This window comes from Zeugodacus cucurbitae, chromosome 5, assembly GCF_028554725.1.
Source record: "Zeugodacus cucurbitae isolate PBARC_wt_2022May chromosome 5, idZeuCucr1.2, whole genome shotgun sequence".
Classification (NCBI taxonomy): Eukaryota; Metazoa; Arthropoda; class Insecta; order Diptera; family Tephritidae; genus Zeugodacus; species Zeugodacus cucurbitae.
In genome coordinates, this window is record NC_071670.1 from 806,060 (window position 1) to 818,047 (window position 11,988).

The 11,988-nt window shown below is 40.4% G+C and overlaps 1 protein-coding gene across 4 annotated transcripts in view; it reads right to left on the bottom strand.

The window, feature by feature from the left end:
• The window catches only part of LOC105212688 (interference hedgehog), a 73,912-nt gene extending 63,068 nt beyond the window's left edge, over positions 1-10,844 (bottom strand). Inside the window, exons 1-3 of one of the 4 annotated variants that reach the window (XM_054232291.1) lie at positions 10,490-10,844; positions 8,731-8,753; positions 8,261-8,480 (exon numbers count right to left, since the gene is read on the bottom strand). The gene's annotated coding sequence lies outside the window, so the exon portion shown is untranslated. Of the gene's footprint in view, positions 1-8,260; positions 8,754-10,489 lie in introns of all 4 variants that reach the window. The other 3 variants (XM_011184833.3, XM_011184835.3, XM_054232296.1) reach the window with 3 other exon arrangements.
• Positions 10,845-11,988: the final 1,144 nt, after the last annotated feature.

An 11,988-nucleotide genomic window follows, 5' to 3' on the forward strand; every position in this document is an offset into this window, starting at 1 on the left:
AATTAACATGTCTGCGCCGATGAATGTTGTAATCGGCATTGTTACACACGCTCGTGAATTGCTTGAGTCCAACGGAAAGTGAGGTTAGGAACACTAACGCGCTCCCCGCTGCACCGGCGCGTCTGAGTAACCATCAAAAATCGAATTTTGCGGCTTTCCCAGCGCCAATGTGCTGTTCTTACTCTGCGCCGCACGATTTCCAACACTTACGCCGGTTCTGGGGTGTATTGCTGATGACCCCAGGTAGGCGAGTGCCCGCTGCGCGCCTGTCATTTTAACAATTTCATTTCGTTTATAACGATTGCGGTGTTTTCAAAGAGAAAATCATGCTTGAAATTTGTATGTGCGGTGATTTGCTTAATTTTCGCAATTAATCTGAGTAAATGGAATGCGGAGTGATATTAAGCGATAAGGAATTCTCGAAGATCGAGTTAGCTGTATTGTATATGGACGATAATATGACTTAAGTGATCTATTGGGAACTCGTCGGAAAGCGGAGGTATTAAAGAGAGATGTGCCTTCAGATAAGTCAAGTCGACAGAACACTGTATATCTGTGGTGCACTGCAGAAGTGATATCGAGTTCTTCTTGAAATAAGAATTGAAATTGTTTATCCTGTGATAGCAAAAGGACAGGAACTTTTTAGATCTTGATCTCGAAATGAAGATGGACTTTTCCTGCTCATGCTTCCTCTTTATAACCAGCAAACTCTGTATGAAAGTCTTTGTGGCAGGCTTTTTGTTTAATTTTCACGAGATAACCTGATAATGACTCCAATAAATAGAAATATCTCAGAACTGCGTTGAAGTGAAGCGCTGTTGGTGGTAAGGCCTATAGCTTTTGTAACAAATCAGCGTTGTAATGAGCGCCAACAGCAAAACAAAGCGGCTGAACCGCATATCGAAGACACGATTAACAACCACGAGCGTCTGTGTCAATCACTCGCCGCGGCTGGAACATGGAAGAGGCTAGTAGGCACAGCGCAGGCGCGCAGACTCTGCGCTTGGGTTGCAGCTACGCTTTTAAATACCAGCGCCACGCAGCGGGTGGCGATTAAATAAAATTGTACAATTTAATGAAATGAAATTTTCGGTTTTTGCGCGGCATCTTATTTGAAATTTATCGGTGGGCAGAGTGCGCAGCGAATTGGCGGCGGTACATACTGCAAGTATTCACTTACTCATGCTGTCATGTGCGCAGCGTGGAAAGTGTGTGTGCATATATGAACGCGGGCGTTTCAGTTTTGGAACCAAATCACCGGCGATCTCTTTCGATCTCCATTGCAGATAGCCACTTGTGGACCTGTGCATACCTGGAGCACTTTTTATCTAAAAATGGTAACAAAGTAACGACGCGGCATGTGTGTGTTTGAGCGTTGAACGTGACTACGCGCAAAAACACCCGTGGGAGGGTCGCGAGGGCAGCTTGTTTCTGTGCGCAACACGAAAAATCTTAATTAAAGGGGGCGAGTAATTGAGATGCCAGCGGAATGTGAATAAACAAATGAATTTGCTTTGGCGCAGATTTGTAGATAAGCAGCGAAAGCAGTGACATGAGTTTCTTAATAATGAGTACAACTTTTCGAATTCAAATTAAACACGATGAAAAATATTTCAAAATTAAAAAGTCGAATTTTTGGTGCGAAAGGAATTCTTTGCTTTGAAAGTGATCTACACAAGTGACGCTCGTCTTCTGGAAGACCTAAATAAGATCATATCAACAGAAATGCAGTCTAAAGTCTAGGAATTAATACGAAAATGTTTTTGTGAACCGTTTTGAAGACAGAAATAAACCAAACGGTCAATGATCTTCCACTAGGAGGAAGAAGCTACCCGATTGTCTCAAACTTAAAATTCTTGGAGGGACGCAGTGACTTCGATCATGCAATCCTTTCATCACTATTCACAAACCTATACCCAGTTTGCATTTCATATCGAAATCTCATCACATTCCGTCGCACTTGACCCGCCTCTAGTCTGGAACTGCGAAGCTTCTCTTGAACTCATTCTAAGTAGCGCAAATAATTTCGCACATTTTGCAATTTTTCTTTTATTTTCTGTCATATGGATTTCCCCGACTATGTCGACTCCACGAGAACTTCGCTATAATTATTCAGCGGTCGCAGATTCTCACAGCGTTCGCCTCAACTTCATCCAGTTTTTTTGCTTTTTTTGTAATTTGCATGAAGCTGCTGACCGTTGCATTGATTTTCCAGCTGTGGCGAAATGAGCAAAACAAACAGCTGCCGCATCGAGTGCACCTGCCGCACCGACCGCGCTGCCAGCAGCTCTTTCATTACGCTGCCTGTGCTGCCAGGCCGATTGTCTTGCACTTTTCTTCATCTTTCTATCTCACTAACGCCGACGCTTTGCCATTTTGCTTGTGTTTGTTTTTGTTGTATATTTGTAATGAAATACTTTTAAACAAATGCCATTGTAATCTTTCGAAATTTATGTATTTGCATTTTGTGTATACACACACACACACGCCGCTTTGTTTTTGTTGCTTTCTTTCCTGATACATATACAGCGTATATATAAATACACACGTGAATATAAATAGATAGTCATTTGTGCGTTGGAATCCTTATCTTTATATGAATATAATTATGTGTCAGCCCAGTCAGCTCTGGTTGTTTGTTGTTGTTTTCGTTAATGTCGCTTGAGCATCTTTTTGTTTACGCATCCCGCTGACAGCTCGAAGTTCATTGGTGCTATTTATATTCTCGTATTGTACACTTGTTATTGTTATTTATTATTACATAAATTTTGTGGGGAATAAGGAAGCGTGATGTTCGCATGGAACTGAGCATAATATACCGTCTACGGAGCATTTGTTATTCATCTCTGATTATTCTAGTGTGGTACTGGATCGAATTCACTTCACTCAAGAGTCGCTGAAACGGTATTTTCCGTAGGCTAGACGACACTTAGTAAATTATATGCCTTTTTGAAATGTTTTCTCTGAAATATTGTCTTTTTTATGATCAGTTCTCTAATTTATGCTTCAGACTCTCTAATGTAAACTATTAGCGAGGTTATATAGAGAACTCTTTCATCCATATCTACCAACTTAAGGTACTCAGACTATCTAATGATAAAGCGAGGTCACATAGAGATCTCTTTGATCTATATCTGCCAAAATAAGGTACTCAGAGATCTGAATATACGAAGGGTCCTTGCTTATTAGTAAAGTTTTGGATCTTAAATTACTCTCTCTTCTAGTAGATGAAATATCGGTTCTGCATGAGATCTCTTGCGGCAGAAGCTATATGATTCGTGAGACAGCTTTTCAGGGTGAAAATGACGTAAAATCTTAGTGCTTTACTCTAAAAGAGTCACATATCTATCATATAAGACAGATATTGACCAAAAGTGATTTGAACATATTGTTGGAATGCCAGAGGAGATACCGAGCTTCCTAACAATGATTTATTTCATATGTAAATCAAGCGATAAATTCTCTCGTGGAGCTTTGCTTTGTGACCAAGATTCTCTTCATGAATTCGTTTGGTTAGGTCTGAGGGTCTGCGGGTACTAATACTTCGTCCGTCGAATAAAGCTAATTCTTGAAGTAGAATATTACTTCTCGGGTACCAGAAGTGCGAAATTTTCTAAAACGTGAAAGCACTAACTTTATTCAAAGCACCAAATGCAACTTCCGTTGTGCCACAAGAGCATTAGAAGTGTTTGCAATGAAATTCTGCAGAGTATCGCATTCCAAAAGCTTTGAATTTCCATATCGAATTGAAATTACTGGGAAAGAGCTGCATGGATGCACATCTGCACTTCCCCACAAACACATACACACTACACTCTTATAAGAATCTACATGCTCCACTCGCTGGCTGAAAACTCACGTACCACTGACGCTGCAAAAATACTCAGCCACTTGCTATTTCAATCAGCCGCGTGAATGGGAGCAGCAGTCCGCAGCTTCATTGATTTATTTGCTTGATTTTCGTATTTATTTCAACAGCAAAAAAATGCTTACGATCTTCTTTCACACCGTTTGAGGCATTGAAAATTTCCATGAAATGAGTTTTTGAAGCTGCGTGCGTGCCATTCGGCGCGGATCAGCGGCCGAGGGCAGCAAAAGCCAGACGAAACAGCAACAAAGTGCAACCGAGCGCACGTGTACTCGTATTTGTAGAGACACGAGCTGAGCTCTTGAATGCAAATCTGCGGCTGCGCACAAATTTAATTACAACACGTCAAGTGCAGCGCGCCGCGCTCGGATAGCGATCAGCGACGAAGAGAATGAAGTAGAGTAAAGGATGCGTTCAGAAATGAGAAATTTGAAGTTTCTTTTTGCAGTGACCTCAAGCGGCAGACATCGCGCGGAGACGATCTCCCGACGGCGTGCGCTTATCAAAATGCTCGAGTGCCGAGTAACAAATTTGAATTTTCAGTGAAAGAAAAGCGAAAGCGCTCATTAGACAAAAGTCAACAAGAACGGAGTTTGAGAAAGAAGAATGCCTGCGCGACTCTTCTTGTGTGTGTGTTTGTGCCTGTCGAGTGCTGCATTTATCAAACGAAAATATTTATTTACTTTGCTTTACCCTACTAAATAATGCGCTGGGTCGCACCAGCTTCATCGTATTTCATTTTCATTCCCTACTTTTTTCCCTTAAATGTGCTTCTCTCTGGTGTTATTATTGTTGTTTCATATACTCATCTGCCGTTTATGATTATCAACAATTGTTGTTGCATTGCATTTTTATTACTTCCCTGCTGCAGCTTGGCAGCAGCATTGCTATGCGTTTTTTATTGTTGTTGTTGTAAAATTGCTTCCTCACTTTTGTTATTTTAGCGTTTTAGTGCTGGGAGAGTTGATTGTTTTGCTTTGGGTTGTCGGGGTTTTCCACATTTTTCTTCTGCTCGAGCATTTATTATGTTCTAGTTTCTTTGAAGCAGGTACTATTGGTACAACAACAACAAACAAGTGTATTAACAGCAATTGCATTGACTCTGATTTTCATTGTTGTCATTATGTTAACGTTTTTTTGCTTTTGCTGTTGTTGTTTAACTAGATTTATTGTAGCGCTTGGCCAGTGTGGGTTCAAGAAGAACGCTGCCTCCTCATTGCTGCTGGCGCATTCTTCATCTTTCGTGTTTGTATTTTGCTTTTCATTAATTTTACTTTTTTTTACAACTTTTTCTGTATTTTTTCTCATGCTCATATTCGGTTTTCTATTACTTCATGCTAAGTTCTGTGCTGCATCATGCGACCCTTTTTGTTGTGTTCACTGCAACTAACTGGACGTAAAGCAGCTCACACGCCCCTTCCTTTTTCGGTTTCTTTGGAAATGGGTTACGATGAAAGTGTAGACTACTAGAATTCATTTAGAAAAATACTTTACTTCCGTGGAACTCATTGAAATAGGGATAGGTTCTAAGCAATGTGTTCTCTTACGAACTACGGTATGTTCTATTCGTCACTTCTCTGCTCGGTGGAACGAACAGGAGAGGGAAATACTGGTCCTCTGCTGTCGCTACTTCGCAGTCTCTAGTGAGAAGAACCAGCCTTTTCCTCATACTTAGAGTAACCATCTTATATGAAGGTTCCTCAACTTTTCGACTTCTTCAAGGTTTGCCAACTCCGGTCGGTATTTTAGCTTGTTGCTTCCCTTGCGACCCTCTTGGACTTCTCGATGTGCGCTAATTCTACCTATCCCCTCTTCTTCTTATTGTTTTTCATAAAAAATCGTTAATTTGAAGGCCACCAGAGCCTTGTTGTTACTCTCGCTCGCTATCGACCGTATACAAATAGCAACAACAATATCACAAATGTTTGCTGCCTGACCGTCCGTTCGCCAGCTATAAAAGAACACCATAGCATGCACGGAGCGCTGAGTTCTTTGCCTTCTTCCCGACCCTTTTGTCGTGTCTTGACTGTGCAGTCCGTTCCATTGTCCGCTGCTCCGAGTTACCTTGGCTTACTACCTTTATTTGTTTACATATAAGTGTGTGTTTGCTGCTTAGAAGTTGCGCTTTGTTGTTGTTAGATTTAGATTTTGTAGCTACAGCGTCTTCCTGCAGCCTGCTTCTTGTCAGGTTTTGATTTGGTTGCACTCATTTCAGCGTTATCAACGTTACCCCAACACGACAGCGTGCATCATGCAACGTGCATACCTGCCTCGGACGGTGTGTGTGTGTGTCGAGATTCAATATTTTATTTACTCAATTCTTTTTGTAACTGAAAATGTCGGTGTGTGTTTGTGTCTATTTCTGGATCGCCGTCGTCTTCCTTTTTACACGCTTTTTATTACGTTTTGCTTCGTGTACTTGCTGTCAGTGGTGCTTGCCCCGTGTTGTTGCATGCAACTTGTCATCATATGGGGAGCGCTCGTATCTCGTTAATGTGTGAATATGTGCTACCGTTTGCTTTGGCTGCATCTTTTTCACCGTTCTTCTCTTTTTTCACCGGCTCACTGCAACGCCCAACGGAAATGTTCTCGATGACGTTGAAACGTATGAAATTAATCTTGCTTCATGGGAACCGCTGTGGCGCATTCCGTTCGTCGTTCTGGTCTAGTTGCTGCCTAATGTGCTCCCACTGCACTCGGGCTAACGTTGCGAATGTTACAAATATGCAAATAAAGAAACGATTCGCTGGCAAAAGAGTGCTCGAAGCACAAACTAATTTTTCTGATCAATTGCATTGCAAGCTGTTCGGTACAGCAGGGGAAGGGGAGAGGCCGCTTGCAATTTTCCTATTGCAACTTGGAAATGTCTTGTGAGAGCTTTTGTAATGATGTGTTCGGAACTTTGGACAATATTTTCACCTCGATTGTAGGTCATACCGAAATCCAGAGCCCACCGACGAACTCAGTAATATATTCAGAGAGCTTAATACTGTGGGATCTATTGCAACGTTTAGTCTTTGGATGAACGGTTTGGTCTTAGTCCGAAGTTCTGAGTTTAATAGTTTGTCAAATGTAAATTTGCGTAGGAACTACTAAACTTGGAAGTAGTTGGCTTGGTCGTTGACAAAAACGTTCTATTCGGTCCCTGAGCACTCAAGTAGATGATAATTGGTCCTACTTGGATAATTTTTGACGTTTTTATGACAAGAACTACTCGCCGAAATCTTAGATGGGGTCTCTGGATCGATCACAATAGGGTTCAAAAAAGATCTGGCAGTATTTCGGAATCACGAAGTATTAGATGACACCAAGAAGCATGTCGGAACTTAAAACTTGGAGAAAAGTCTATTTGTATAATGTCTAAACATCCCATCTCGTCTCTCTAAAATCACCTATTGACCCATCTCAAATCAAAATTAATCAAAATACAACTATTACAACAGCAAAGAGTGTGGCAAAAGTAGTTTCGACTTTCGGAGCAAAACAAGTAAGTTGATGTACACAAAATCAGAGCCACAGCAGTTACTGACCGTTTGTGCGTCCTGAATGTTGTCGACAACAAAGCTTGCTAGGTGGTCACTAAAGACCTCCATTACACCGACTCTTTCACTCTTTCTTCGTCCACTAAAAACGGTTGTAAGACCAAATTTAGCAACCTGAACATCAAGTCCAAACGGAGTTGAATGAATGGATGGATGATGATGTTATAATTGTTGTTGATGGCGATGGCAATGGCGATGCTGACGATGACAAAGTGGAAATGGTGCTCGGACCAAACCCAAAGCGTGCAAAGCGCACCAAAAATGGGCAAATTAAACCAGTATTTGATCAGCGTCGCAAAATGGGCACGAAAGTGGGGCAATTGGCGCAGCCGAGCGGTGCGAGAGAGGCTGGTGGCCGGCCGGTCGATCGAGCTGTCAAGCAGGTGAGCTGGTGAACAGGCAGGCAGGCACTCGCTGCTGACGCATTGAAATACTTTTCGAAAGTACCGTTAGTTAGTTGAACAGGTTAACAACACGCAGTCGACAACGTTCTTTTTTGCTTGTACACAGCCGTATGCCGTTACAAAACGTACAAAAGACGCCGTTCAAGTAACGAGGCGAAAATCAATTGGCAGCATGTTGTACGCCATACAAGTGGCTCGAAAGCAATGTAAAGGCTGAAGCTGAAATCGAAGGAAGTGGAAGTGGCAGAAAGAGTTTGGTGTACGACAGAGACGAAATTGCGCTGTTTGGTGGTTGCAAATTGCATTCCTGAGCGATTTTTCGGCGAAAGCTTGTTAATTGCACTTTTGTGGGTATGTGTGCGAAAGGAATGTTCGACTTTTACCGTAACTGTTAGTAGGAAATTAAACTTTTTTGCAATTTTTGCTAGAAATGCACTCTAACTTACCCTCAATAATTTTTATTTGTTGGTGTCTGAGCTCACTGTAGATTGTTGTTTGTCTGTAGATTTGTGGCACTTCAACGCCAAACTCTTTCACAGCTCTTGTTCTTCTCTTGATTATATTTTCATTAACCCTTAAAACAGCAGAAGCGCGTTCATTTGGGGGTTGCGCATGCGTTCCTTTAGATTTTTTTCAAGTACACTTGCACTTGTCGGGTTTCACTTGCTGAACACGAACCAACACACATACAATAGATAATGAAAAAAATTAGCAAAAAATTGGTGGAGTATTTTTTATTGATTTTTTCACAAAGTTTTTGAATACGAATTCAGTAAAATTAAGATTTTTTCTATGGCTTATTTATTCTTTTATGACTTTTTTATCTTTCATCTAACACTTCTGTTGCCGCCGTTTTAATGCCATTATTATTAGGGATTATGTCGGCGATTTTGTTGAGTATTTTGTTTGTGACAACCTTTGCTGAAAGTTCCATAAAGCCTACAAAGAGAGATTTACATTTGTCAGCGCATACGAATTTGTATTGTTTGAATTTCGAATAGCGGATTTGCCTAATGCCGTGTTTTGTTATATTAAATTATTGCCAAATTCCCCACTGATTTGACATTTTTTATTATTAACGAATTTATATTTTATTTTATTTTGATTTTTTTAATTCGGCAAACACTTGACTGACTTTTTTGTCAATGTTTCGTTGTGTTTGTGCCTGTGCGCTTGCCTATTGTTGTTGTTTTATGCTTATTTGGCGGTTTTATTATCACGTGTACAGTTGTTGTTATTGTTGCTTTCATTGTTCACCCCTGCCTTTTGCTTAGTCCAAGTAATTTTGATTACAAGCTTAATTTTTTATTTTGGATTTTTGCAATAACTCATTTTTATGGTCACAATTACTTGTCGACATCGGCGCCAAGCGCTTGTGACTGTTGTTGTAATCATTTCATTACGAATTAAAAATATATTATTCTTGATTTTAATAGCACACACGTTCCTAAGTCACAGACATATGTGCAATGTATCTACTTTTCTTTTTTAGAAGAAACAACAAAAAGTTGACCTTCCTAAGCACCATTTGTTGGGTCTGATAATTCTAAAGTCGTTCCAAAGATTTGTTTAAAAAATGTCGAGCTCCCAAAACGAAGTCTCATTGATGTAGTATGGACCACGAAGCAGTTAGAACTCAAGGTCATACCAAAATTGTATTCTATAATACCTTAATAAGATCACCAATGCCTTAAAACTGAAAGAAGTTTCATACAAAGTAGTATTTCACTGTAACTAGGGGTATCTGGAATCCTGAAAATCTAGTATCTCATTCTCAGGATTCCAGAACAATTTTTCAATATAAAACGACGTTTAGATCTTGAACTTCGCCCATAATTTCGAAATTTTCTTGAATTATCATTCAGATAATTCGGTTCTTTATTCATAAAAAGACTTTAAAGACACTTAGGAAGATTCGATCTAGACTGATCCAGGAGGCAGTCAGAGTTTCTGTACAAGTTTCCTATATAAAAAGACACTTAGATCTTAAAATTCGACTGTGATTCGTGAACTGTTTCCTGGATTTTCAGTCAGAGAATTCGATTATTCAAAAGACTTCAGACACACTTTGGCTAATTCGATTGAGATCCAGTTGTATAATCTTGTAAACAACACTATCTAGAACTACTCAGTGCCACTAAGCCAGCCACAATCTTCCATTTACTGAATCGATCAGCTCGCTTTGTTATTGTGCCTACATGCCTATACTCATTTCTTAGCTACACTCCTTTCGCCTAATGTTTTTGTCCGTCTTTCACATCTTACATTCTGCGTCGCTCATCTCTCATTCTACGCCACTTCTACCAGCACATTCTGTGTGGCGGCATTTTCTGCTTTTGTTTTTATATGTGCCTTCACTTTTGTGTCACTCATTCGCTGTTGCCTTCGCTGATGCCGCAGCGCTTTTGAGCAGCGTCTAAAAATAAACAAAAATCCAACAGTTTCGTAAAATCTGCACGCCACTTTGGCACTCAGCCGCCAGACAGACAAACTATACAACCGATGTCACACAGCTGGGCGAGAGTGTGTGCTCACTAGACACCAACAACAACAATAATAATAACACAAATGATATTATAGCAATAAACAACAACAAAGTCAGCAACATTCACAAGCTTCCTGTAGGCACAGCCACTTCGAGTATTTTTATTTTGGTTTTTAAAGAATTCGCTTACAAAAATTTGAAAATTTCTTTCACAAAACGAAATGCAACGTTGCGCGCGCACTGTCAGCGGCAAATCTGATTTTCATATTCATTGACGATTTAGTTGTAATTTAGCGCGACACAAAAACATCCTCTTCAAAACGTTTAGCCCGCACTCCGTTTAAGTTAGATTGACTGGTATTGTCTTAAACGTGACGAGAATATTATACGCGCGCACATCCAACTCTCAAAGCGTTACAAACTGAACTAAATCGCCGCGGTAGACAACGCCGGACCGATCAGCTCACAGCCGAAATCAACTCAATTCCATTGGCACATTCACCAGCACTGAGCTATAGGAGCGAGCGCGACCGGCTGCAAGCAGTTGAGGAAAAAACTCGTTTGACAGGCTGCTCTCGGTCGGTATGTATCTTCTTAGCAGTTGCGTAGTCTTGGGTTGAGTTGTTTTGGCCGCATGCCGGCATGCACTGTCTTCTTTCTTTATGTTTTGAAAATTGCCGGTGAGTACAACCGCCGCATTCGCCCAGTCCATTCATTCATTAATCAATCGCCTTCTCGTTGGAGTGTCTCTGAGCAATTGCAATACCAAATTATGCATCTGCGTAACTATAATACTCAGGTGCAACGGTTTAGTTGTAGGATCCAAGTAGTTTTTTATATATTTAGTATTTTATTGATCTGAGAACCCTTCCTAACATAAGGGCGAATCTCTACCCTTCCTGGTTTCGCCAAATGCGATGAATTTGAAGAAGCTTGCTGAACTTTTTAATAGACAAAGATATTTATATGGAGGTTAACCTGAAAAATTCTAATAGAATCCACGACTCAATACTTGACTAATATCACAATATTGTTTCGAACTCTCCATCACTCACTTACACATTACCTTAGTTGTTGCACGTCTTTGCCATAGCTCATTCATAAGTCGTTCTTTACCTGTGCGTTTCAGATTATAGTCATCTCTCATGAGTACTGAGGTAAGGAACTCTCACAGTCGATCGACGCTCATTAAGATACTAATCACTCAAAGCAGGTACTCGCTTGCTGTGATGTTCCCAACACATCTCAACGCGACACTTGATCTCGTTCGATTATCATTCGAGAGCAGAATGCTGACGGGCCTTTTCGTAGAGGTCAAGCGTGCAATTTTTAAACACAAATCTTCATAAATTTATTACTTATTTCGCAGAAATTTAATTTCCTTAAAAATATGGGTTTCAATATAATTTAACATTATCTACTGTGACAATAAATCATTTCGTATTGCATTAAGTTCATTGTAATTAAATTGACATTGGCGAAAACCTTGAACTGAAACTTGAACGCATTTTAGATCTGTTCCAGCGAACAGATCTTGAAGATCCACACCTCAAGATCGATCATTTCTCTAGTTGGATGTAAGATCATTTATGATGTAGGTAGCAAGCTTGAGCGAAGTCTCATACCTGTCTCGTTACTATTGAGTTAAACGCTTATGCTTTGAGTGTTTTTCTCTTCTTCTTTGGCGCT